We start from the raw sequence: 24,206 nt of genomic DNA, 5'->3' as shown, positions 1-24,206 counted from the left end.
GCCCTGGGATAGTTGCATGTTACAATTTAATGCCCCATGATTTAAACAAAGAAGGCTACACTTATCATGTGCATAGGAGTGATCTGTTTCTTAACAAGGCTGGGACACAGCTAGTAGCTGGCATCTTACTTTGTCTAAGGATTTTGATATTGCTATCACCGTCACATTTGATGGATTCTTCTCAGTTTTGATATTATGTGCAATTATTCAATGACGTATTTTTATTAAATACAGATATTTGGGGGTTTTGTCATTGTTTTATCGGCTGCATTTGACCTTTTCTCAGCACGAGCATTTTGTGCCCTTCAGGGACAGTGGCATTTTGAGTGATTCTCCCTTCTGCTGCTGTCGTTTTTCACAGCCTTGTCAAAGCGTGTGATATGGAACAGTTATTCATCACTTAATTCTTTGGATGTCGATTACATGGTTAGGTTGCATGCATAAGAGAATTAAAATAATGAAAATTACTGCCTTTTGGCAAATATGGCAACAGTTGTTCAGCATTAGCAGTCGGACTGGCAGGAACCCCAGTTTGCTTTTCCTTTGCGGGGGGCAAGGACTTGAGTATTCTGCTTACTCATTCTAACTCTACTTGTGCAGTTGTATTGGATTTTCTGATTGTTGTCTGTACTCTCATTACATTCGCTTTAAACTGCGTAAAACTGAGGCCACTGGGTCCCTGCAGAAGTTAAAGTCAGGTGCTACGTGGACAGTCCAGGTAGACTGAATGCTACCCTTGCAGAGACCAACCTAAAACAGCACGGCTTTTGAATTAATTGTCCCTTTCCCTATGTACCCTGTTGGAATGATGCATTTTTAGACTGTCATAGCAATTCTTGGGTCTCTGAATAGATCTAGAAATGCAAACTATCTTCAGTTTAACCCTTAGAGGGAACCGCTCTAGATCTTGGCTGCTAGTAGACTCCGGCCAGATCCTGAAAAAGTGCTTAGCTGCCTCAAAGATAATCAGTTGAATTTTTAGTGCTTGCTTCAGATCGAGCAATAAGCAGAAATCCTTCCCAACTGCTTTCGTGCCCGAGAGTTCTGGCATCTCAGAGCTCGCCACTCTGCTCGTCCAGAACTCAAGCAACTTGTTTTTCCCCTCCGTAGAAGGGCTGTGTTCATTTATTCATTCAGGAAAAGTCCTCTCTAGTTACTTCACTAGGAAGTAATTTTACCACCATATATAAGGCAGACTGCCTTATATATAAATATATATGTGTATATGTATATGCATATTTAGGGAGAGAGAGATTATATAAATACATATATGTGTATTATGTAAGTTTATGTTTACTTATGTATGTATGTGTATATGTGTGTGCTGCTGCTGGTTTGTTTGTTTTTAATTCATGATCAGGGAGAGAGCCTAAAGCCGAAAATTCTGGAGAATTCTCCATTCATTCTCTCTTCATGCCGAATAGATGCATGATACCAGTGAGAAGCATCTTGGGGCTGTTGTGAGCTTCCCACTTACAACTTATGTACTTTAGGACCTAGTAAGTTTTTCTTTGTAAATAGATTAAATAGTTTCAATAATTCCTTTTTTCATTCAAAGAATTCTTTGAATGCAAAGGCATGAACGTGATGGGACTGTTTCGCTCTCAGAGGCTTGTACATCAGGGAAAAGGGAGTATTCAACAGCCATTAAACCTTTTTTCCATCTTTCCTATTAGGGTTCTAGCTAAAGAATTGAAAAATGTGGAAATAAAGTAATGATTAAATGTCCTTTCTCTAATCTTAACTAAGTTTTGCCTCTTTACCTGTTCCATGATTCCAGTGCTGCAATTTTCTAATGCTGATCTAAACAATTCTGCATAGGAAGTGAGTTTAAAGAATAGTAACAACGTTGGGAGTCATTCCTGAGTACTGGAAGCGCATTGCTCTTGTTTATGCATAAACTAGTTTATAATATGCCTTATGTCTTTTGTATAGGGTTTGATTAGTGAGCTGCTCTGTATTCTCTGTAACTGCACCCAGCTTGTGTCAAATGATAGAGCTCCTCCTTGAGCTGTTGGGTGTTGTCATGCCATTGATGGGAGATGGGCATAACTGGTAATTCATTTCAGTCAAGATTTTAAGAGATGAGGTTTTAAATAGTAACCAGTAGGGATTTCTTTTAAAGAGTATCTGTTTATAGAGCTCAGCTGTTGAAGGTTGAGTGTAGCATTAGGCTTAAGTTTAATCTCCTATGTGCTATAATTTACAGGGCTGTGTTGGGTGCGTCGCTCCTGCAGCCGCTGCACGTGCAGGGACGGGGACAGGGAAGACCTGCAGGACACCTCGCTGCAGAGAAGCTGCCCAGCGCTTCCCATCCTAGCCTGTTAAACGTGGCAGGATGGAAAATAGCAAGGGCTGGTTTGGCCCTCACGGCTGCCGATGCTCGACTGCCTTAGTGTGGGCAGCAGGGAGATGAAGGGAGAGCGGGGTGGCAGCCTGCTGCTTTGCACGGGTTCTTCTGATGCTGCACAGTGCTGCTTTCTGCTGCTGTTCCTGCACCATTTCTAGCACCCATGGCCTCTGTAGGATGCAGTGCAGCAGGCAGCAGCCTCGCTGTGTGCTCAGGGGTGATGAGATAGCAGGGTGTCCCTCGAGGAGCTGCAGCACGTAGACATCAGAGATTGCATGCAATGACAACAAATACTGAGCTATAGTTTGAGCTTTATATTTTTCAGCATCAGAAGCAGTTAATGCCTTTTATGTAGAAGAGATTTTTTTTTAATTCGGTGCTAAAAATATATTTACATATATATATATATATATTTTGTTAACAGAGGGAAATTCAACTATGACAAGTCAGTTAGTACCAAGCTGGCAAATCTACTTTAGATACTTGTTTTGCAGTGTTCAGTAATACTTATTCCAGATTTTTTTATGCCTCCTTGATTTTTAAATATTTCTTCTTGTTTATTATGATATGATTTTATCCTCAAATATGCAAGCACATGTGTCACAATTTCATGTTTAAAATCCAGTGAGTTGTGTTTATTTCATTGTAATAGTAGCATACAACCTTTTGGTGCTTGAATAGTGCCAAATCTATTCAAAACATCTTATTTGCATGCATAAAATACTGTACTTAAAATTCTCATCATTTCAAACATAGCTGAAGCTCCTCTGTGTGTTTCCCATTACACAATCCTGTGGCAATTCATATAATTATCTTAATAGCTTAATGCTATTCTATTCAACTAGTGATATTAAAGTAATAATTGTCATAACATAATCCAAAAATATTGAATTAGACTTTGTTCTAAAATATATTTGATCATTACAGGTATGTTAGAAGCACTGTAGGCTTCTGTTTTTAAACTAGATTTGCTGCATTGATCTAGGTAACGAATTACGTTCTAGGAGACATCAATGAAAGACCTGTTTAAAACATGTTAGGCAAAGGCAACTAATTTACCTCATGAGGTATCTATTTTGGTATTTTTGATTCAATTTCAAATGTTTGATTCAGCTTCCTACACCAAAATGTGCCCACTGTAAAGATGCCCAGCTGAAATCTGCCTTGTTAGCTATTTGTGTTTGTGAAACTAATTATGCTGTTAACCAGGAACATTTTTCTTAATTAATGTTCTTGGAAATAGCAGATTTTTTACCTCTTTTTTTGGATACACTTCTTGTTTCTGTGATATAACCTTTCACCATGCCTAGCGTCTGTTCTACATCTAAAGAAGTTTACCCAGTACCTTCTTACGTAAAATTGCAGTATCGTTATTTTATACAATTGCTTGAGTTTTATTCTCTCTGGATAGATCATGTTCTATAGGGTCACCTCGTGTTGAGTGTATTGTGCATGTTGTGCTTTACTAATATCTAATTGTCAGATTTTTTTGTGTGTGTGTGTTTGCTTTTGGTTAAGTAGTATAGTTTTAGTTTTTTGCTAACTGAAAAATCTTTCCATATTTTAATTCAATTTGTGAGGAGAATGTTTGCAGGGAAGAGTCCCATTTTTGATGCAGCTTTTACATTGAAATCCTGAATCAGGAATCTATCTGAAAAAAAGCTAAAACATGAAGGAGTTCTTGACCAGCAGTAAAAGTTTTACCTTGGTTGTACATATTTTCAGTTTGATTTAGTTTGTGTTTGATTTTGGTTGGATAGCATGAACATTATCCAGCACATCCTTGCACTTATTTTAAGGTTGGTCGAACTTTCAGTAGTTCTTCAAGTGTCCAAACAAGCTGGAAGAGGTGTTTCCTGTTCAGTGACATGAGGTGAATGAAAACTATAAGATATGGGCAAGAACAGTTTTATTTTTATTTATTTATTTTTAATTTGGTTAGGACAGCAAGGCACTTCTTTGCTGTTGTTAATCTTCGTGTGACTACCTAAAGTCAACTGCACTACTGGGAGTGTTGCAGTAAGGAGAAAAGCTTTTCAACCTCTTTGCACAGGCAAGAAGGGCATGCAGGAGGCAGAAACCCTTGCTTAAAGCTGTAGGGAACCACATGGCGCATTTTGAGTAGCTGGGTGTTTTTTTGTTGCTGCACATTAACTAAAAGCCTTGATGCAGAAACTGTCTGCAATAAAACAGAAGAGGATGTACTCAAAAATACTTTTGAGGAAGTTCAAATCTATATCAGTGTATGTAGTTTGGTTCTAAGTCACTTTAGAGCAGGCTAACCTTTCCTTCACTAGCCTAAAGTAAAGCATATTTTCCATGACATGAATATAGGAACTATAGCAGAAGACTGAGCCTTGTAAATGAAAGGCTTGTCTTTGGTCACTCTGCGGCCAATCAGTTTTATCAATACATGGAATTAATGCAAAATTTTAGCAGCTAATGTCCTCTAGGAAGGATTTTCAAAACTTAACCATATCCTGTGTTAAGAAATAGCACCTTTTTTTGTTTGGTTGTTTTTGAAGCTGGCATCCCGCAGTGAATAATCCCTCCCTGCCCACTTCTGTAAGAAACAGACATCATTATCCTCTGCTCTTATCGCCCCTCCAGGCTGCTGAGTCCTAATCTGTGTAGTTGTCACCTGCATGGAAGCTCTTCATGTCTTCATCGTGTGTGTTTGCATCTTACCCTGTTCTCCTGATTTGTTTTGAAGGGAGGAAACCAGAAGTAAAATATTCCTTCCCTACTCTCCTGCTCCCATATTTCATTACTGGGTAATAATAGTTCGGAGACCATAATTTTCTATATAATGTGACTGTGTGTTGTTTTTTTTCTCTTCCACATCCATCACCTTACATTTCTTTACACTGAATTTCATTTACTATTCTATTATGCTATTCTATACTGCATCCTGATACTCATCTTTATTTCTCTGATTACTGAAAATCTTATTGTCTCACTAGCCACCTAATCTTCTGGATCATTTCTATATAGGTTGAAGATTTCAGGCCCTAATACAGAGCCCTAGTTGAGAGTGCCTGTGGCAGAAAGGAGAGCGCTTTAATCGGGCAAGCAGTCATCTGCCCGGGGTTCACCACCTTCCCTGTGGAGGTGGAGCATTTGAATAGCTTCTCAGGACAAACATGCTTAGAAATACTTACCTTGTTGAGCAATGAGAATTTTGGAAACAAACACTCTCCGAAGCAAACTGAAATAGGTAGTTTTAAAAGAGATGTAAAGCCGGGTAGAGAACTGTCAGGAAATAGTAATTTTTTTAAAAAAAAAAGTAGTTGTGTTATCAACTCCTATGTTGATCAATGATGACTGCTGACATATGCTGACAGTGTAAATCTGAAGGCATTGCAGATGCTCAGACAGTGGTTTTCAGTGGCTGGTGCCTGACAAGACAGAGCCTCCCCATGTGGGTCATTCAGGCTGCTCATGCCCAGCTCAGTCCAGCTGCTCCACTGGGGACAGGGATCTACGGGCTGGGCATGCCCGGGGCTAAGCGGCCTCTAACAGGTGACATGAGGATACTCTGGCTGCTCTGCCGAGGTCAGGTTCTTTTCTTGCCAAACAATAAAAGGGAGGAAGAGGAAGAAGAACTTCGTATCTTGTTCCCAGAGCAGAGAAAGGGCACGAAGTTGGGACGTGTGTTTGTATCCAGCTCATCTTAAGTTCACAGATTCGCTTATATGCAACATTATTTTTATAAACTAGAGAAACAAATCCATTAGTACTAGACAGCCATGTCTTAGGGACATTAGTAGTTTCAAGATTGCTGCAATACTTAGGAACGATTCCTTCGTTTCAGAGTTCTTGGAAACAAAACTTCGAAAAGCTCCTGTTTTACAGTCAACATGTGTGCAGTGCAGATGCTGCCTCTGAGCCTGCCGAGTTCATCCTCCTTCCCACCCTGTGCCGTTTTATCCATGTGTTTTGCTATCTTCCCAACATACATTCGGCTCAACACTCAGCAAACTAGTGTGGACAAGTGTGAGGGAACAGACTTGAACTGTTGCTCTGCCCTAATTTAAGGATGCCCAGTCGTCTTGGTCCTCTGAGCAGAGGTTGTATGATAGATCCTTCCATCATCATAAGTTAAAAAGTCAAAGATAGAGGCAGATTTGGAAGTGCAAGGCACTTCTTCCCTTACATTTCCCAGCCGATGGGTATTGGTCAAGTCGCCTTGGGTCACTGCTGCTGTGCTCTCATCAGCAGCTACTCGGGAGCCCCTGTGCTGGGGCGGTTTTATTTCCAGCTGCTGATCAGGCAGTAGGATCACATGCAGAGATCACAAAGTTGTTGCCAGCATTAGCACCAGGAGCAGTTTCTAAACAAGTTTTGTTTGCTCACAGAAACAGCTATGACAATTTTAGCTAGATGATAGTATCACTTGGACATAACTAAATTAAACAGTACTCAGAACTTAGCACGTCATGGTTGCAGAAAGGAAATATGGAGACAAATATATTCCATTAAATGTTTTTCCATTTGCTTAATACAAAACTTTGCATTAACCTTTAATTATTCATGGAGTAATGTGTGCCTTTATTTTCACTTCAGCTCAGTCACTGGGATTTTTGTTCCATGGATCTGTTTTATAAAAGAACAGAACAAGGTTTTCATTTTTTAAGCTGAATCTTAGTGTCATTTTAGTGGAATTGCCTTGTGACTTTTGTTTCTATTTTTTTTGAAGTATGACATTTAATGTGGCACATTAAGGTTGGGATGATGTTTCAAGAGATGCAAAAGAAAAGAGAAAAAGCAGGTTGTAATTATTTTGCCTTAGTGCTTGATGAAGGTTAGTATACGTGTTGGAAAGTCTCGATTAAAGCTAACTGAAAAGCAAGTAAAGCAGGTGGTAGTTTTGGTGGATGAGAGATTAAGGTATCCTGGCCACTGGTTCCTCCATCACACCTTCACTTCGCAGCCTTTCCTCCTTTAGCTCTGGCAAGGCTGGATTTGAGGAATGAGCTTCTTGACCAGCTATATTTACTGTGCATCTATCTTAGGCTGCCTCTGGCTTTTTCCAGTCTTGCTTTTCGCTGTTCCCTTCTGTTTTCAGGTGTCGGGTCACCCCGTGCCTGGGTCATCCCACCTCTCACATGCTCCCAGTCTCTGGGTTTATCAAAAACTGCCCTCTCGACTCAACTCCTTCACTCGGGCAGAGCAGAGTTTTCTGATGGGCAGTCTCAGTGTGGGGAAGAAAAGTCATTTAAAAAAAGAAATCCCTGAAATCACACTCACTTCACTCACTCTGTCTTGAAACCTCTCTTTGAGAAAGTCTTTTTCAAAGAATCCTGCAGCTTGATGATCCTACTCATGTAGGATATTAATAGATAAATAAAAGGAAATTATTAAATAAAGTTTTGTTTAACTGAGGCTGTAAAATGATCTTTTGGAGTTAGGTGAGGTATAAAGACAGTATTTAAATTCTCTTATTGTGAGCTTTTAGAGCAAAAACTTTGCATTCTTGTGAGGCTTTACGGCATCTGCTTAAGAAAATCCTCTCTCTCATGCTAGTATTTTATAAGGGATAAGTCGTATTTCATCACAAATAATTTTAGTGGGCAGACAAGACAAGATAGATCTGAAGGTTCACAATGTAGCTGCTCTAAAAGGGGCTGTAATACCAGTATGTAGCTGTTTAAATACTTATGTTGGTGAAGTTGATAGAATTGATGTTTGTTTTATAGCAGGAGAAAATGGGTGAAGTAACACGGGGCAGTGCAACAGGAAGAGGTTAGAGCCTTGCTTAATTGCAAAAGGAAGCTCTGGGCCGCTCCGTGTGGGCTCTGCACACTCTGCTGGGTTTTGAAAGCACCGTTTCATCCTGCCTGGGCCTCGCTGGCTCTTTCTTCCTTTCTTTTCCCTCTCCTTTGAACTGGGACTCTTTCTCTTACCACCTTTCCCATCAGGTATTTACATCGTACATCAGAGGATTGAGATATTATATTTTTTGTTGTTGTTCTAAATATATATATTTATACACATATTTACAAAAGTCAAACTGCTTTTTTTTCTTTAAGAACATGATGCTTAAATTAGTTCTATTAACATGGATAGAAGTGTTGTTGGGTGAACTTGTAATAATTAGTAACTTGTTTAATTTTGTAGAATAGAGGCTACATATAGTATTGTATTTGGAGCTGTGCTGCGAATTAAAATACTGTTTTTTCCTATTATGTCTTTGTAAAATGCTAAAAGTCAGTTGGAGACAGTATAGACATCATTCCGTATGCAAGCCAGCCATTCAATATGTGCCTTGAAAGCAAAGGGCATTTTGACAGAATTATACAGACATTTTATCAGCTTATACTAATGAACAGGTCAGCTTTTGCTCCTGTAGAAAATTGTGCAGGGTTTCTGCTTATGCTTCTTTACCTGCCCTGCGAGCATTTATTGGCGTTTGCGGGGCCTCCCCGGCGCTGGCGGAGGCAGCCGGCCACGCGCTGCCTTTCCCCATTAGTCATCGTTGCCTTCTGTGCTGCTGTGTGCACAAAATAATTATTTTAAAGCAATTGTTATTTTTAAAAAATATTATTTCATAATATGTCATTGCACTAGTGCCTTCTTGTAACTGTGAACCAAATCTTGGTTGCTAAACACAAGTAGGTTTTATGTGGAATAAAGATGTCTTGCAAAAAAATCACTGTTTATTTCCTTTAATCCAGTCCCAAATTTTTTTGCTGTTTGCCACTCAAACATAGATTCTGTTCACATGTTTGGGAAACTTTTAAAGCATGTACAGAACAGTCAATACCCCGGGTTCTCTGGGGCTGAGCATACTTGACATTCAGCAACGTTTGCAGCTGGCTGCCTCGTAAAAATAACTTGCATTCCTTGAAATATTAGGTTGTACAAATGGCAAAAATGACTAAACAATTTAAAAATATAACCCCTACTGTTACATTATAATATACTATGTGTTAGTCAAAATTAATTTAAATGAAAAGTACTGGTTGTAATGCTATGTGGTAGTCTTTTCATTAATGTGTACTATCCAGCTGCAATAAAATTCTCCCAGGGTTGTATCAGCTGATTTTTGTAACTTTGCTTGTACTGCACTTATTCTCACTGCATTATTTCTGTTGCCTCAGTGGTCTGTCCTTCCATAATGCTTGGAGTATTAAGATAATGGTGCAGGAAATCCAATAACAAATATGTTTATTGTGCAAACGAACACATTTTATACTATTTTTTCTTCTGATAGACAACAACTTAGGCTGCCTTTTTTTTAATGCACATTTACTGTTTCCCAGAGAACTTCTAAAGTTTTTTTATTATTATTTGTTTCTGGGAACTCTCAATTTAACTAAAAATGGACTTCTAGTTAACTATAAAATAGTGCAAATATTGTATTTCTGGGTTACTTTTTTATTTGAAAACTTGCGGACAAGTTAAAATGCAGATAAACGTATTTTGAAATCTAGGTTCTGGACCATTTTCAGCAGCAGGGCTAGGTACTTGTGCCCTAACAGTACTGAATTCCAAGTCTAGTAAAATGTAGAAACGGTCCATGATATTCCTTGTGTCTCCTTATTACTGTACTTCCCCAATAGTCTTTTTTTAGATACCCAAAAGCATCCAAAAAAGATAAGTCAGAGCTGTTTTAAAAAGTCTCTTGAGTGCATATTGACATCAAAATTGGCCACGGGTTCTTGGCGTGGGTGATGAAGGAGAGGGGGAGACCTGTGTTTGGCCTAAATCAGTAGGGCCAAGCTCAGTCACAGGGTAGAGCTGACCGAAAGGGAGCAAATCTCACCCGCGTGGACGAGGCAAGAGCAAGGAGAAGGAAGGGGGTTGGGTATAGGCCAGGCCGTCTAGGATTTCTCCAAAGTAATCGTAGAACTTTTTGCCTTAGGAGTGAAGTGTTCAGGACTAAGGTGCTCGATCTCACTTCAAAACCTGGTTTTTCTGCCACGGTCTTTCCAGGAGAATTAGGAGCTGGGTGCCGTTGTCTCTCTGCAGGAGCAGCTGCAAAAACTGGGGATGTCTGTGGCATCAGTCTGGTCTATAGGAGAACAGAAACCGCACTGTGTCTGTGGGGTGTCTGTGCTGTCTCTTGGGATATTCACATCTCTTTGGTTTATTTGTGAAGTTCTGTGATGCTTTCAGACTAGCAGCAGTGTTTGATAGGCCCCAAACACATTCTACAGGCTGGAGTTTAAAAATGCACCTGACCCTTGGTGGGTTGGAGGTGTTGACTCGATGCTTGGCGTTCACAGAAATCTGGGTCCATGCTCCTGTTTTTTTGCTATCTGTTGGCAGGTTTGACCTGCAGTCTGCAGAAGTGATCAGACAGAGAGTTTGGACAGTTCTTCCACTCTGCTCTCGCTACAACTGCTGCCCTTCCCAAGAGCTCTGGCTCAGCCCTCGACAACCTCAGTGGGATTTAAAACCCCTTTTCTGTCCTGCAGTGCTGAAATAGCCTTGGCAGTGAAACATCAGAAACCTGATTTGGGCTTGTGTTGAGATGAATGTACGCTTTGAAAAGCAGAACACCACACTTAACTGCAGCTGCTGTCCAAATACATGTGCTGCTGCCTCCTTTCTGTGTCAGGATAATTTTTTGCCTCAAGTCTGTTCTGTTTTTTTTGCCAGTGCTGGACTGCTGAAGCTGCTGCCTTGCTTCGAAGTGGAAAAAACCCTGCATGTTGACCTACCTAGCGCTGAGGAAAGAAAATTAATTTTGGCAACTATTTTAGGCCCACGCAAGCTTTTGCAAGAGACATCTATTTTCCGAACAGATTGGACTATGGTTTCTGCATTTCTAAAGTTTTGATCCCTGAACACATTCCAGACTAGGCCATCCCTTTTCATACTGGGGACCAAGAAGCGTTACCAAGTTCTAGTAGTTTAAAGTAAGAAAACTGTCAGATAGTGACACTGGCTATCAAGAAATAATATAAATTTTTAAATTTGGGACTTCCAGTAGAAATTGCCATAGAATTAATTTTTGTGACGCACTGCACAGAACGCTGCTATAAAGTGATGCTGGCATATCTCCTTTTTTTTGTTTTAATGGCAACAAATGCAGCTCCAGTAGTTCAAAACCCAGCTATTTTCTGTAATGTTCACATTCAGCTATGTTCCCGTTCTTCTTAATTTCATCTGTCAAAGCGCAGAGTGCTTGCGTTAGTATGGCAGTGTGTAAAGAAAGTCATTGCACAAAGTTAATCCGTTTATAAGGAAAGTTACTGTAGTCTTCAGCTCCTCTAAGAATCCCTTTTACGTATAAAGAGTTATTGATGTTTCTGATAAATTTTCCTTTTTAGATTGAAAAGCACTTGGTTATAACTTCCTGAAATGCTGGTTCAGATGACCTGTTGATGGATCTCTTGAGATACATCCAGGAGGCTGTCAGTTTTCCATATTTCAATATTCGATATCTTAACCAAAAGCTATTGTTAGCCTTACTTTTCAGATAATGGATTTGTATGTTTCGTACTGAAAGTGTTGTGTTGCATTTACTTTTGCTTGGTCGTTCACATGATCAGTGTGTGTTGCTCTTTTTCCCTCAGCAGACCCTTGCATGGGTTTGCTTTTACGTGAAAGTTAGCCCTTCCTTAACGCAACCCTCTGCTATATTTTAATTGCTCAGAGCCATGTAAGCCATTCAAGAACTGTGGTTTGAGCTGTGATCTCAGGCTTACCTTGCAGCAGCCTTGCTTTGCAGAGAGCTCTCCCAGGCATCCACAGGATTACTTGTTACAGTGAGCTTTATGCATTTTACAATTATACAGTTTAGTGTGTTTTTTCCAATTGATATGAAACTGTCTTACTTATCTTACTATGTATTTACATATTAATGTTATTTACCTGTTATTTCTGTACCTGTTGTTTATTTTTCTTCTGCTTATTTCTCTATCGTGTTTCTATTTTGTTTTCTTGTTCCTTGGCTTGTGTAATTGATTGTTCTGTAAGAGAGGAGTACCTGCAGTGAACGCTTTCCTACGCTGAATTCCCTAAAGCAGTTGGAATTATGTTGCTTAGGGTAGGTTCATGCCCCGCGTCCTTCATCAGTTTTTCAGGCTACACAAAAACAAGCAACCAAACCACAGGTTATGGACCCTCATAGCAGGTATGTTGGCTCCTTACTGGGCTCCATTTTGGTTCCAGTGGTCCAGGATATCTTGAACCAAGTTCTAGCTCTCTCTGCTGCCCTGTTTGCAGGTGCTGCCAGAAGGTAACTTACCTTAGCTCATCTTTGAGCACACTGGTTTCTCTTTTCACCCTCCCCATCCACTTTCTCTCTTCTTTCAAGTGCTCGGGCTGAGGGCTGTGTGATTAAGAGAGGAACTCAGGGCTATTCCCTTTCCCATCGGAGTCCCTGTGGAGTCAGGGAGGGTGAGCAGCCAGTGAACGCGGTACTCTAGGAAACATCTGTAGATTTAATCCCTGGGGCACAGTGTGCCATACATGAGTACGGATCTATGGAAGTTAAATCCTAAGGCCTTCGTAAGTATGTTTGGTGAGAGCTTGTTCATGCTGAAAGCAGAGGCAAAAATAGAGTTGTATTAAACAAGCATCCTATGCTAGTCCAGTACAGGTGTGGTTTTTTTTGGCTGTTTTTTGGGGAATAATACGTTTGATTAATTGAGGTGAATATTTCAATGAAATAACCCCTCTACTGCAATTGAGGCTGCTTCTGCATTGAAAGAGCAGGGGAACTGTATATTTATACCCATCTATTGTGTCCTTCCCCATGTGAATCACATTCTTCTCTCACCTTTTTAAATAATGCTGAAGCAAAAATTGCTTGTAATGGCATGAGCTGAGCGTTACTTCTGCTCCAAACACTGGGAGCTTTGCCAGGAGAGGGATTCCCAGGTAGCGGGGGACGTACGTGTGCTAGCAGCACTCGGCCGGCTGAGCTTCGGCAGCAAAGCCCACCTGGTTTGTGAAGCTTCTTATTTCTGGCAGTGACAGCAGAGCTTGCAAGTGCTCAAGGCGAAAAGCAGTTGCTAAAGAACTTTGTGTTTATGCAGCAGTCGACTATAATGAGATCTTTATTCTGACAGAGTCCCCTTGATTGCTGCTTTTTAAATAAAATCTAAGATAAGAACCTCACAAGCTTTATTTTTTAATTCTTGGTGGCTGCGTGCTGTTAAATGGAGTTTATCGAGTACTGAATCCTGGGGAGAGGCGCTCGGCGCGGGAGCCTGCGGCGGTCGCGACGTGCAGGCCGTCGTTGCCCCCCTCACGAGCAGGCCCCTCTCGCGTCCCATTGCCAGCACATGTGGGACTCACAGTGCCGCATAGGAGGAGCTGAGTGATAACAGCACGGGCACTTGGTTATGAAGAGTTTTGCATTTACACTGTGCTTTTAAACTCTTTGGTAGCTTGAGCGTGGCCTTTATTTTTCTCTAGGCTGTGGGGAGCATGCGCCGGCGCGCGCGCCGCTTGTTTACTCGGTGCCGCTCCATGTTGGCGGCCGCACTGTGCTCGCGCGGGCCCAGGAGAGGGAGCTCGCCGATCGCCGCTGGCCGCCTCGGAAGCCTCCGTGTGGGGAGCCGAGCTCCATAGTGTAACAACTGGGCCCAGCCATCCTGCACAGCTCCAATGCTCCTGCTCGGGGAAGCTCTGCCAGCAGATGAGTGGAAGGAGGCCAGAAAAGCGTTTTAGAGTGGGGTCTGAGTGCAAGTCTGCTCTGATGAAGGCCTCGGAGGAGCCTGCAAGGCAATGGGATGAGCCAGGACGTCTGCTGGAGAGTCACCTGTCCCTGGGCATGTATTTCTTGCGGGCATGTGTGGAGAGAGGTGGCCTCTGAGGACTGTCCAGCTCCTTTGGTCCTCGCTCAGGCTAGCAGAGAATTGAGGGGTGCTTTGGTGCTCCCACCCCAGTGCCTTGTGGGGCCACTGTGCTTTTAAGGATGAGAGTGAGGATATCAGAAATAGATGCATGAAATAGGGAAGCAAAAATGAAATAATAAAAAAACGCTGCTTACTGCTTTATAGTACAATAATGAGGGACACAGTAGATTTAAGCAAGATTAGGTTAGACTCAGATCAGGAAGTGCCACAGCTGAAACTTCAGGCATAACCAGAACTTTGACCCTTGGATTATCTGTACTGATTTTTCTAACCATATCAGCATACTGTTGTGCAAATATTGTAGTTCGGATTGCCTAGAATCTTGGAAACTAAACATTTTGTGATTTATTTTTTCTCAATTTTGCCCTCAGAAACCTGTGGAACTTTCTCTAAAGAGGCTTGCTGATAGAGCGTTTACAAACCGAGAAGTAGCAGACAGAAATTTGCTATGGCAGCCTGAGGAAGGAATACCTGGTGTGTGTTTCTTCCGACTTTGCAGCAACTCGAACTTTCAGCAGGGCAGGGCTGTGGTGCTTCAGTTCTTGGGTTTTTGCACCCCTGCTCATTCCCTGTTGGTTGGGATTTGGCTGGGTGGGAGAAGGGGAGTGTGGGCCTTGCCCTTGTTGCAGTAAATGAGAGGTGAAAGCTTTCAAACTTTCTGTTCCTATGAATTGTCAGATGTTTAACAAAGTCTTTGGTTCCTGCTTGTTTGTTAGTGATTGACTTTCACTTTTAGTCTTTGTAACTCTCTCATGATTAGGAGGTATTCCAAGAAAAATATCATACAGAAGACCTGTAAATATTGTAAAGCAGAAGATGATTGGCATTTTTGTTGTCCAAATGTTGTGTTATCCAGTATATATTAGTCTCAAATACTGAGATTATATTTCCTGGCCTAGCATAAAACAGCAAAGAAGGACAACAAACCTCTTGTAACTTCCACCACCACCACCCATTAGGCAACCTGAAGTCCAAGGAGAACAGTAACAACTAAAAGTGCCAGAATTCTATGGTAAATAATATGAAGGTGAATTTTTGGTTTTGAACCATGAATTACTTGTTTTTCAGACCTTGGAAATTCAAGGAGAGAAGGAAATGATTTAGGGAGAAGGAAAGGAGCGGTAACGAGATTGTAGCTTTAGTCTCTGCAGGTGTCTGAGTGTCACAATGATGTTCTGCTGGGGTGGATAAGCCTTTCTATCTTCCTTGTCCTATACTCTGTAACTCTTTGCTTCTTGTCATCGTTTGGGACTGCTTACCTAGTTCTGTGCTATACGTTGTGTGTGGTCTCCAGCGCAGGTAAATCTTTGTTGCCTAGTGCTTTGGTGGAGCAGGCAACCCCCAGCGGTGACAGTTCAGGCACGTTGCTGGTTAAATCTGCTGGTTAAATCTTGCCAGACTTTGCTGGTTAAATCTGCTCAACTGTCTAGCTACCAATCGGCAGGCTCAGCAATAAGCTTTAGAAAAAACTTGCTCTGTGATCCATTTGCCAAATGCAGAGTTGAGTTCCTCCTCTATAATCAAGCTGGAGTCAGCTGATTATAGCTGAGATTTTTCATGCTAGTATCCTGCATGTTGTCCTTTCCCTGCCTCTTTGGTCAAGTTACTCTCTTAGTTGGAAAAAAGAATTGAATCTCAAACTCCTCCAATTTAGAAATACCTCTTGTTATCTCTGAATAGTAGAATTTCTTTCAGCTTTAGCAGCATCAATTTGATGAGGAGGGACAACTTCCAGAAGGGTCTAAAGAGCATAAAGTCTCTTGTGGAGTTTGCTATCTCCTGACAGATGGAGAAAGGACTCGGCCCTGCAGAATGAACACAGATAGTCTGATTCAGAGGAAGCAATTGGCAGGTAGGAAATGTTCTTCGTTTTTTTGTTTTTCCATTTCCTTCCCTGCCTACATTCTCATTTCACTGTTAATTATGCTTTTCGTGTTGTGGTCAGGAAAACAGCTTCAGTCTTGCTTACTGTTGTCTCTTGCTTTTGTTTTTCTTACAACTAGAAAAACTGTTATTGTTTAAGTTTCCACTTACTTAGCGTGATTTAAATGGTTTAACTGTAAATTGGGATATAAAGCGATCTCACAGCTCGCTCCCTCTGCAAGGAGGCCCTCCCGGCTGTGTGTGGGTTCGTCAGCGTGTGCCCTGCTGGCTGGTGCCTCGTCCTGACATGTCCCAGGGATCCCACACTTGCCCACTTCTGGCTCCCCAGCTCCAGGAGGCCATGGCCATGACACAGCGGGATAGGGCGCCCTGACACTTCAATCTAAGCTGACTGAAGGTGTCTCTAAGGACAACATCTAGGCCTGTTTCCTTATGCTCTGCATGGAAATGCCATGCAGAGACCTCCCAAGCATCCTCAGCTTATATCTGAAAGGACTTTGGTGTTACACTGGAAGAAAGTTACTGTGTTATTTCCGGACCAAGTCATCCCTGGACGTAGAGCAACATTTGCACTGAGCTGCACCTGAGCTAACGAGCCTGGCTGGAGCTGCTTCTCTGGTACACATAATGTGAGGGCAAATAATTGAGCGTTGACTCTGTAAATAACCTCTGTGCACTTTGAAATATGTGTCTTAAAGTTGTTGTCTCCTCCTCTTGTTAGCTGCCAAGCTGCTCCCCTTGTAATCCTCTCTTGACTGACCTGCGGCAGTTCTCATCTGCTGGCAAACTGTTGTACTTTCCTTCTTTCCATCAGAGGTGACATGCACCTGGCATGGACAAAGCCAGGTTCTAGCCTTTTAAAAAGCCTACTCAGCCACAATAGGAAGTAGTCATCCTCATATATTTAAACTGCAGTCCAGCTCACAAGGAGTCTCAGACAAAGACAACTGACGTGTGTCACGTCACACATTTGATAACCTTGGAAAGATGCTTCCTGCATGTAGGTTGCCAGAGAGCTCCTGTGGTGCACGTCTAGACAAATATGTATTGCTGAGGAAGCAGGTCTGTGATGAAATACAGAGGATAAGGGGGAGAGAAACCAAATTTTCTTCATTTTCAGAAATGTCCATGGAGTAAAATATTCAAGTCAGACTCTTGGATGAGTCTGTAAATTAGTTGCTTTTAAATTTGTTTGCTTAGGAAGCCAGAGTGCTGATCCTCATTCTATTTCTGCCTTGGATAAAGTTATCTTTTTTTTTTTTTTTTTTTGGCATCCAGCAAGTAGCCTAATTAAAAGTTTCTCCTCACCCATTTCAATCCCCCCAGAAAGGTGATTGTCCTGCAGTGCTCACCTTTGCTCAAACATGAGCACTGTTGCTTAGTGGCCTCCCTTATGCTTTGTAGTTTAGTGCTGATAATGCATTTCCTTCATCTGAGACAAAAATGGTGGGAAATTTACCAGTAGTGGTCGGTGCTGATTCATTTGCCTGGACATCTGTGCCTTGCTCAGAACCCACTGGTCTCACTGAGCTGAGGAGTGTGTGAGATACGGTAGAAATAGTGTTAGTTTTGTAGCAATGTGTCCGGTGGTAACTACTGCTCCCGCGCACAGAATTGTCGTACTAGAATGTGCCAAATTCCCACATAAACCTCACGCTTCTCTTAAGCAAGCTGATCGCCTAGATCATTATGAGTGTCCCCATTTCTAGCTGAAGCAATAGGCCTCAACAGCAGAATTAAATCTGGGTTTTCGGCGGGGGATGGAGTCTGCTGTGGTCGCCCTGGCGAGGCGGTCGCTCCTCCCTTGCTCTGTTGGGTGCTGAACGTGCCCCACGGGAGGGTCGCCACGCTGGGGCTTCGTCTTCACAGCACAGAGTACTTGCAGCAGCAGCAAGCAGGGATGAGTGGCCATATTTTGTGTATAGCTTAATAAATCCCGTTATTTGGAGCATTTTTGTGTCGTGGAGTTCTGTTTGATCTTTATTTTTTATTTATTTTCTTTTCCCTTTTTTGATGGGTAATGTTTTCAGCGGAAGAGAAATAAAACTTCTGGGAAATGCTGTTTTTGTGGCTTTTTGGAGAAATTGACCATTTTTAAAAGGATCTTTGCACTTCAGAGTAACAGATATTCTGAGCATTATTTCTGTTATTTCTGGTATAATCATGCTGGCAAAAAAATATATATATTCCATAAGTAAAATATCTTTCAGGGAAACAAGAGGCTTGTCCTCCTGGGTTAGACACAAACACCCTATTTCTTTCTTGGTTCAGGAAAGAATAAAAAAAAAAGAAAAAGGGAAAAAAAGAAAATAGAAAAGAGAGAAAAAAAGAAAGATCCCCGTAAAATTACACTTGCTATTGCTATATCTATCGCCTGTGATTTTGCACTTCACTTTTGCAGCTACTCCATCTACATCAACAATTAAAAAAAAAAGCCGCCATTTCCCCGCTCGTCGTCGCTGGCAGGGGCTCCGTGCCGGTGTCCGGCGGTCGGCGCTGAGGCCCGGTGCTCGGCGAGCGCCCGCGGCCGGCGGGTATTTGCTGCTGCGGGTCATCTGGGCGCCGCGCGTCGCGGCGCTGACGGCATCCGCGGCGGCGGCAGCGGGAATCGCCTCGCGTTCCCAGCGCCCGTGTTTACAGTCGCCGTAGAATCAGATTAAGTTGGCAGCCCCGCTCCTCGCCGTAAGTGGCTCCGTTTACATTTCTTGTGCGCGCAGGATGTTTTGCATAATTGTGCCGAGCCGCCTCCGTTGGAGGCTCTGCGAAATGGAGCCGCGCTGCAGCCGCTCCGTGTGCGGGAGCTCGTGCGCGGGCGCAGCGGGGCTCGTTTGAGCGCTCAGTAATTTCCCAGTTATGTCATTCGAGCCGTAACGCAGCGGCCCGGCACAGGGCTGCGCTCCCTGCACCTTCCTCCCTCGCTCGGGTTACAAGAAGTATCAAAATGAAAGCAACGGAGCCGTTTCCTGCGCAGCGCGAGGGCGGAACAGCTTGCGGATATCGCTTCCAAACTTTCTCAGCTGGGCTTGGAATAGTGTTTTGCCAAACGAGCTGGTAAAGTTACCCCTCGGGCTCGCGACGTTACTCCGTCGTTCGTTAGAAACGAATCCAAGTTTATTTTTGCTTTGCCTCACGCGCTGGGTTGTGTTGTTTTTTTTTAAGATCGTGGCTACAAAATGAAAGTGCTTACAAGGTGTTTGTGAACTCTTGTTATGAACCAGCTGCCAGTTACTGCAGGATGACACATTTCTGCCAGCGTTCAGTTGTCCAATTTTCTGCTCGCTGACTGCAGCTTTTTGGGCATGCGTTTTTTTTTTTTTTTTTTTTTTTTTCTCCTGCTGTTTTGGATTTTAGCAGGATTAATGCCAAGCGCGGTTTAAAACTTTGAACTGGGATAGCACAAGGCGGAGAGCTTCACTCGGTATTTACTGAAATTGTAAGTATACATTGCTCAACTTGGTACCGCGGAGGGCTCCAGCAAAAGCCCCGGGGGACATCCCGTATGCGGCAGCTGTGTGCGGCTGCAGCGGGGCCACGCTGAGGATGAGACACCCCTTTTCATCAACGTGTGGCTAAATACCTTAAATGACCAACAGCAAACTATTAATGTTGTGTTCAGGACAGCCTGGTTGGTTAGTTTATATTATCACTAGTAAAATGGCTATAAACTAACCTGTTGTGACGAACGTCAGCACTGAATTGAGGTTTTTTATACTGTGGCTGTTTGCTAGCAGCAAATAACTTCCTTCCGTGCCTGGTTTTAGCAATTAGGCTTTGTTTGCTTTCACCAAACGTGATACGAAGCTCTAAACCTTAACACAGGGGCGCTGGGTTGCTCACGGATCAACACAGAACCAATTTTTGCTTTAGGCCCTTTGTATGCAGGAAGTCGGCTCGCATTGAGCGCGAGTTGCGTTTCAGAATGACTGTTGCTGACAACGTTCAGTGCGTCCCTCCTGACAGCATCAGAGGGGGGTTTTTGTCTGGCTCAACTACCTGCAAAAAAATCTCAAAGAGCAAAGGCACGATTTTCGATAGCCTCAAGGTATCTCATGATTGTTTTTTCCCCTCTTTACATCTCACCCATGGAGAAGGTACTGACTGCGGGCAAAAACTGTTCACTTGATTTGACCAGTTTTGGTTAGAGCATGCTGGGTAGAGATGGATTTGGATGAAATGGGCTAGTCCAAATTAGAGAAAACTGCAGTTTTAGTATCATAAAAAAGATATTTCTGGGGAACAAAACTACTGCAACCCACCTGGAAACATATGGTTGGCGTATTTTACTCGCAGCCTGTTTCATGTTCAGTCATTGTCTTTTGAGGTGAGCTAAGGAGGTGCTTGATCTTGCCTGAGAAAGAGTCAAGGCAAAAGCACGTAGGAGAGAAAAAAACTTGCTACTTCAGAATATATTTTAGCCTCTTTTTCCCACACGCTGTATTGGTGGAACTGGAGCTGGTGTTGCTTTTTTATTGCGTTGCTTTTTTGCTTATGATTAGAAGGAGATGTGGCGTTTCCTGCAAAACAGCTGCTCATATTCCCTGGTGACCAGTCAAGGAGGATCCAATGGAATCAAGGACTTGAGGAGACTTAGAGGACCTTGGCAGCTACGGCAGAAATTTTTGGGAGAGGTAGAGGATTGCACTGCGCAGGGTGCAGGAGGAGGACGAGGAAGGAAGTACGAAGACAGGAGCGAGAAGTTCGGGAGATTCGGGGACTGTTAAGTCTCAGCCAACATACGGACTTCGCATCTAGCAAACAATTCAGATTTGGCTGGGAAAGTTGGATTGCATCCATGTTTCCATAGGACATGGAGAATCTCCTGGAATACTTTTAAGATCATTTGCAAGTTACCAATGCACAGTTTGTAATGTGGCTTAGTGGAATGTGTCATGCCACGCCGACAGAAATGCAGTGACCTTTTATAATCTTGGCACCCACTAGAAAAAATAACAAATATTGATCTGAAATTGGTTCTTTAGAAAAACGCTGTGAATTCAGGGAGAGTGTTAAACTTTGTTCTCGGAGATTAATGTCATTATTGCATTAACTGTTTGACACCGGCAGTCACATGTTGCTTGTCAGCGGCTGCTCTGAGACTGCTGAGAGGTGCAGGAGGATTAATGCTGTAAACAGGGTTGTAACTTTGTGTTCTCACTGCTGGTGGATTTGACAGCAGTTAGTAGGCTGATTTTTTTATTTTTTAATTTTTTTTTCAGGCATCTATGTGGCTCATTATGCAGAGTGTAAACATCCTTTTGGAAGTATTTAAGTGAATTGGTAAAGCTTTCTTTCCTATTTTAAACTTGTACACTCACAGGGTTCCGCAAAGCAGATTGTTGTATTATTTAGGTTCCTGTTTTGTGAGTGACAATCATCACACTAGTGGTTTTGCAAGGTTTTTTTCCGTGTTTTTAGGGACAAAAAGTTACATTTTATTTTAAGCTGACTTGTGTGCAGTGAATATGCCATTTCTTGATATAAACAGCAGCAGCCATATCCACACTTATGCGTGTTTGAATTCCCTTGCCCTGCTAGACCTACTTTGCCTGCACATGCACCGCCAAGATGTGTAGAACGTTTTACACAGAGAAGTATTTATATTCTTATAGTGTTAGTGTGTGAATGTTTGTTTTTATGTATTTGATGTGCAAATGCCTTTTAGTTGCATATCTGCTTTTGTATAGCCCTTCTATATACCCTTCTATATAGGTATAATATACCTATATTGTGAATATAATTCCTTGCGTATAGGTAAACCACCCCTAGGCATCTCAGTAGAAGTTTTTCAAGAATAGCTGTGTCCCAGAGTGTGACCAGGAACCTCGGTTTCATTCGTGAAGCACAGCCAGCCAGGTTTAGCCATCGATTTGTTACAGCTCATGCGATTTTTTGGTTTACTATTTATACTAGAGAAAACACTCCTGTTATTTCCCTTCGGAAGTTGTTACGCGATACCTACGGCTGAATTACCACCATGCGTGCACTAAGAGGAAAATGAGAGCCAATGTAACGGTTCCTGGAAAGGAATCCATTAATAGTTGGTTCTTTACGATTTGTTTCCCCCACTTCTCATCATCTTCTCTGAAAGGTTTTCCTTGTAGAAAGCCCCAGATCCTCTAGGCGCCATTGCCTGGCTCTAGCCCTGGTTTTCCACCCCTTTTCAAGGGGTTTTCCACCCTCTTTCAGGGAGCTACTCCTTTGGCTCTGCACAGCCACCCTCCCTGCCAGCTGCTGCTTCCTTCTCCTGATAACACTCAGGTGATTTTAACTATCACAAGTAAACTCAGCATTTTTCCCCGTCTGAGGTGTATTGGCAAATACGAACGGCTGTGTGATACTAGCTACTTGTGTTCCTTCTGCCATGGGACTTTGCAGTGCTCTTAATTTCTGCTTTGCTTCTAGAAAATTTCAAGAGGTGCTGCCTAATGCAGGTAATACCCAGATTCCCAAAATGCAGTCTTGGTTACATGAGGAGAATGATGACTGCTCTGACACACTGCTGATAAAATAAGTGAGCTATTAATCTTTCCCTCCCCTATCTTCTACGTAAGCTCTGTCTAAAACAGTAGAATGCACTTCATTATGTTGTCATATTATAACTGTTTTTCTATCATTTGACGTTATATATTGTAGCGTTAATACAATGTTAGTACACGGTTTTGTTCTTGGGAATTAATAGCTTGAAAAAGTTACAATGGGGAGAAAAAAAATGAGCATTAGATTGTATAAAATTGAGTATAAAGGGACTCTTAAAAAAATACTGTGGTATGTGATACTTCTGATGACCTTAAGATGCAATGTGAGATGGTCAGTACCTTAAATGTCTTCCCCGGATACTAATTTGAACAATAGGATAGCGGATTTCATTTCCTTCCTCATATTCCTTAGGGAAGATGCCACAGGTGCAGAGTACTAGGAAGCAGCAAACTTGAGCAAACCAGTAGCCACAGTGAGGTTTGAGTAAGCGATCCTGACTGTAGCTGAGAAACATGATTTTTCCAAAGCTTCACTTTCTATCCAGCCTGCTTTTGCCGGTTCTGTAGCCCACCCTTTTCATCAGCCCTCAAGAAATTAATGGCAACATTTCACATAAGATATTTGTATTTTTATTAAGGTAACTGAAATTTAAATTAAGTAGTTGCTGAGAAGTCTCCTAAATCTTAAGCTGGTAGCTATTACTTAACTAAATAAAATATACCAAATTAGAAAACATTAAAAATAAAATAAAATAAACAAGGAACTCTTGCACTTCCAAAGCAGATGCTGATCTAAAATGTTTCTTGCCACCTCTTTGAAGTGAAAGAAGTAGAAATGAAAGTCCTGGGAAGGACGTTTTAAGGCCGAGGCTGTGTGCTGAGGTGTGAGGCAGTGTGAGAAGTGGCAGTGGCAGTTGGCAGTGGTTTTGCTGGGGGAGCTACTTGTTCCTCTTTAAAAAAATTAAGAATGTTTTGTTCTTCAGATGTGGAGAAGTATTGGGGAGACTTCAGCATTTATAATTAATGCTCTGAATCGGAAGATACAAAGTACCTAATTCTGAATAGAAAATGTTTGTATTTAGTCGTTGGAGCTGCATTAAGAACAACTTGAAATATTTATATATTTCTAAGCACTTCTCGTTGTTGTTGAGGTATTTGCCTGCTGCAAATGAATTATAGATGAATCTTTCTGCTGGAGGCAAGTTTGTACTTGTGAAGATGCCACACAAATTGTCCTGTTTTGATTCTTTGTGGAGGAAAAAAAATTCTTAAGTTATCCTTGAAATACCAAACCAGAGAGAGTGTCTGGATTATGGTGCAACTGCAGAACCTTCTCTTGGAGCAGCAGGTTGCTACTGGCTCTTGGCTAATGGAAAATGTGCAAGCTCCAAATGAGCTTTCCCTTGGGTTCTGCTGGGCTCAGAAGCGCGTGCGTTGGTGCTGGGCGCGCGGCCTCCCTGCTCCCGGGCCGCGTTTTGTAGCCCTGCTCGAGCTGGCGCTGGCAGGGCCTGCGATCCAGCGCTCAGCCTAGCGCCAGCAGGTCTCCCCACGAGAAGTTTGGCTTTGGTAACAAAAATAATGGCCAAATCAACAATTTGGCCTTAAATCAACATGTTTATTGCAGGGATCATGTCAGGGATAGACCTTTTGGATATAAAAATGATAACGGAGCCCAAA

The 24,206-nt window shown here is 42.2% G+C and overlaps 1 protein-coding gene across 6 annotated transcripts in view; it reads left to right on the top strand.

The window, feature by feature from the left end:
* The window catches only part of ATXN7L1 (ataxin 7 like 1), a 99,711-nt gene that overhangs the window by 43,656 nt on the left and 31,849 nt on the right, over positions 1-24,206 (top strand). The window contains exon 1 of one of the 6 annotated variants that reach the window (XM_010219400.2): positions 18,643-18,735. The exons of 3 other annotated variants lie outside the window; for them this stretch is intronic. The gene's annotated coding sequence lies outside the window, so the exon portion shown is untranslated. Of the gene's footprint in view, positions 1-18,642; positions 18,736-18,950; positions 19,105-19,361; positions 19,487-24,206 lie in introns of those variants that run through there. 2 more of the 6 variants (XM_088533200.1, XM_088533202.1) reach the window with 2 other exon arrangements.

The sequence above is a fragment of the Tinamus guttatus genome, unplaced genomic scaffold (assembly GCF_059628265.1).
Source record: "Tinamus guttatus ecotype Peru unplaced genomic scaffold, ASM5962826v1 Tinamus_guttatus_pri_ptg000489l, whole genome shotgun sequence".
Taxonomy (NCBI): domain Eukaryota; kingdom Metazoa; phylum Chordata; class Aves; order Tinamiformes; family Tinamidae; genus Tinamus; species Tinamus guttatus.
Note: the sequence above shows the minus strand (reverse complement) of the source record. Positions and strands in the feature narration are given on the sequence as shown.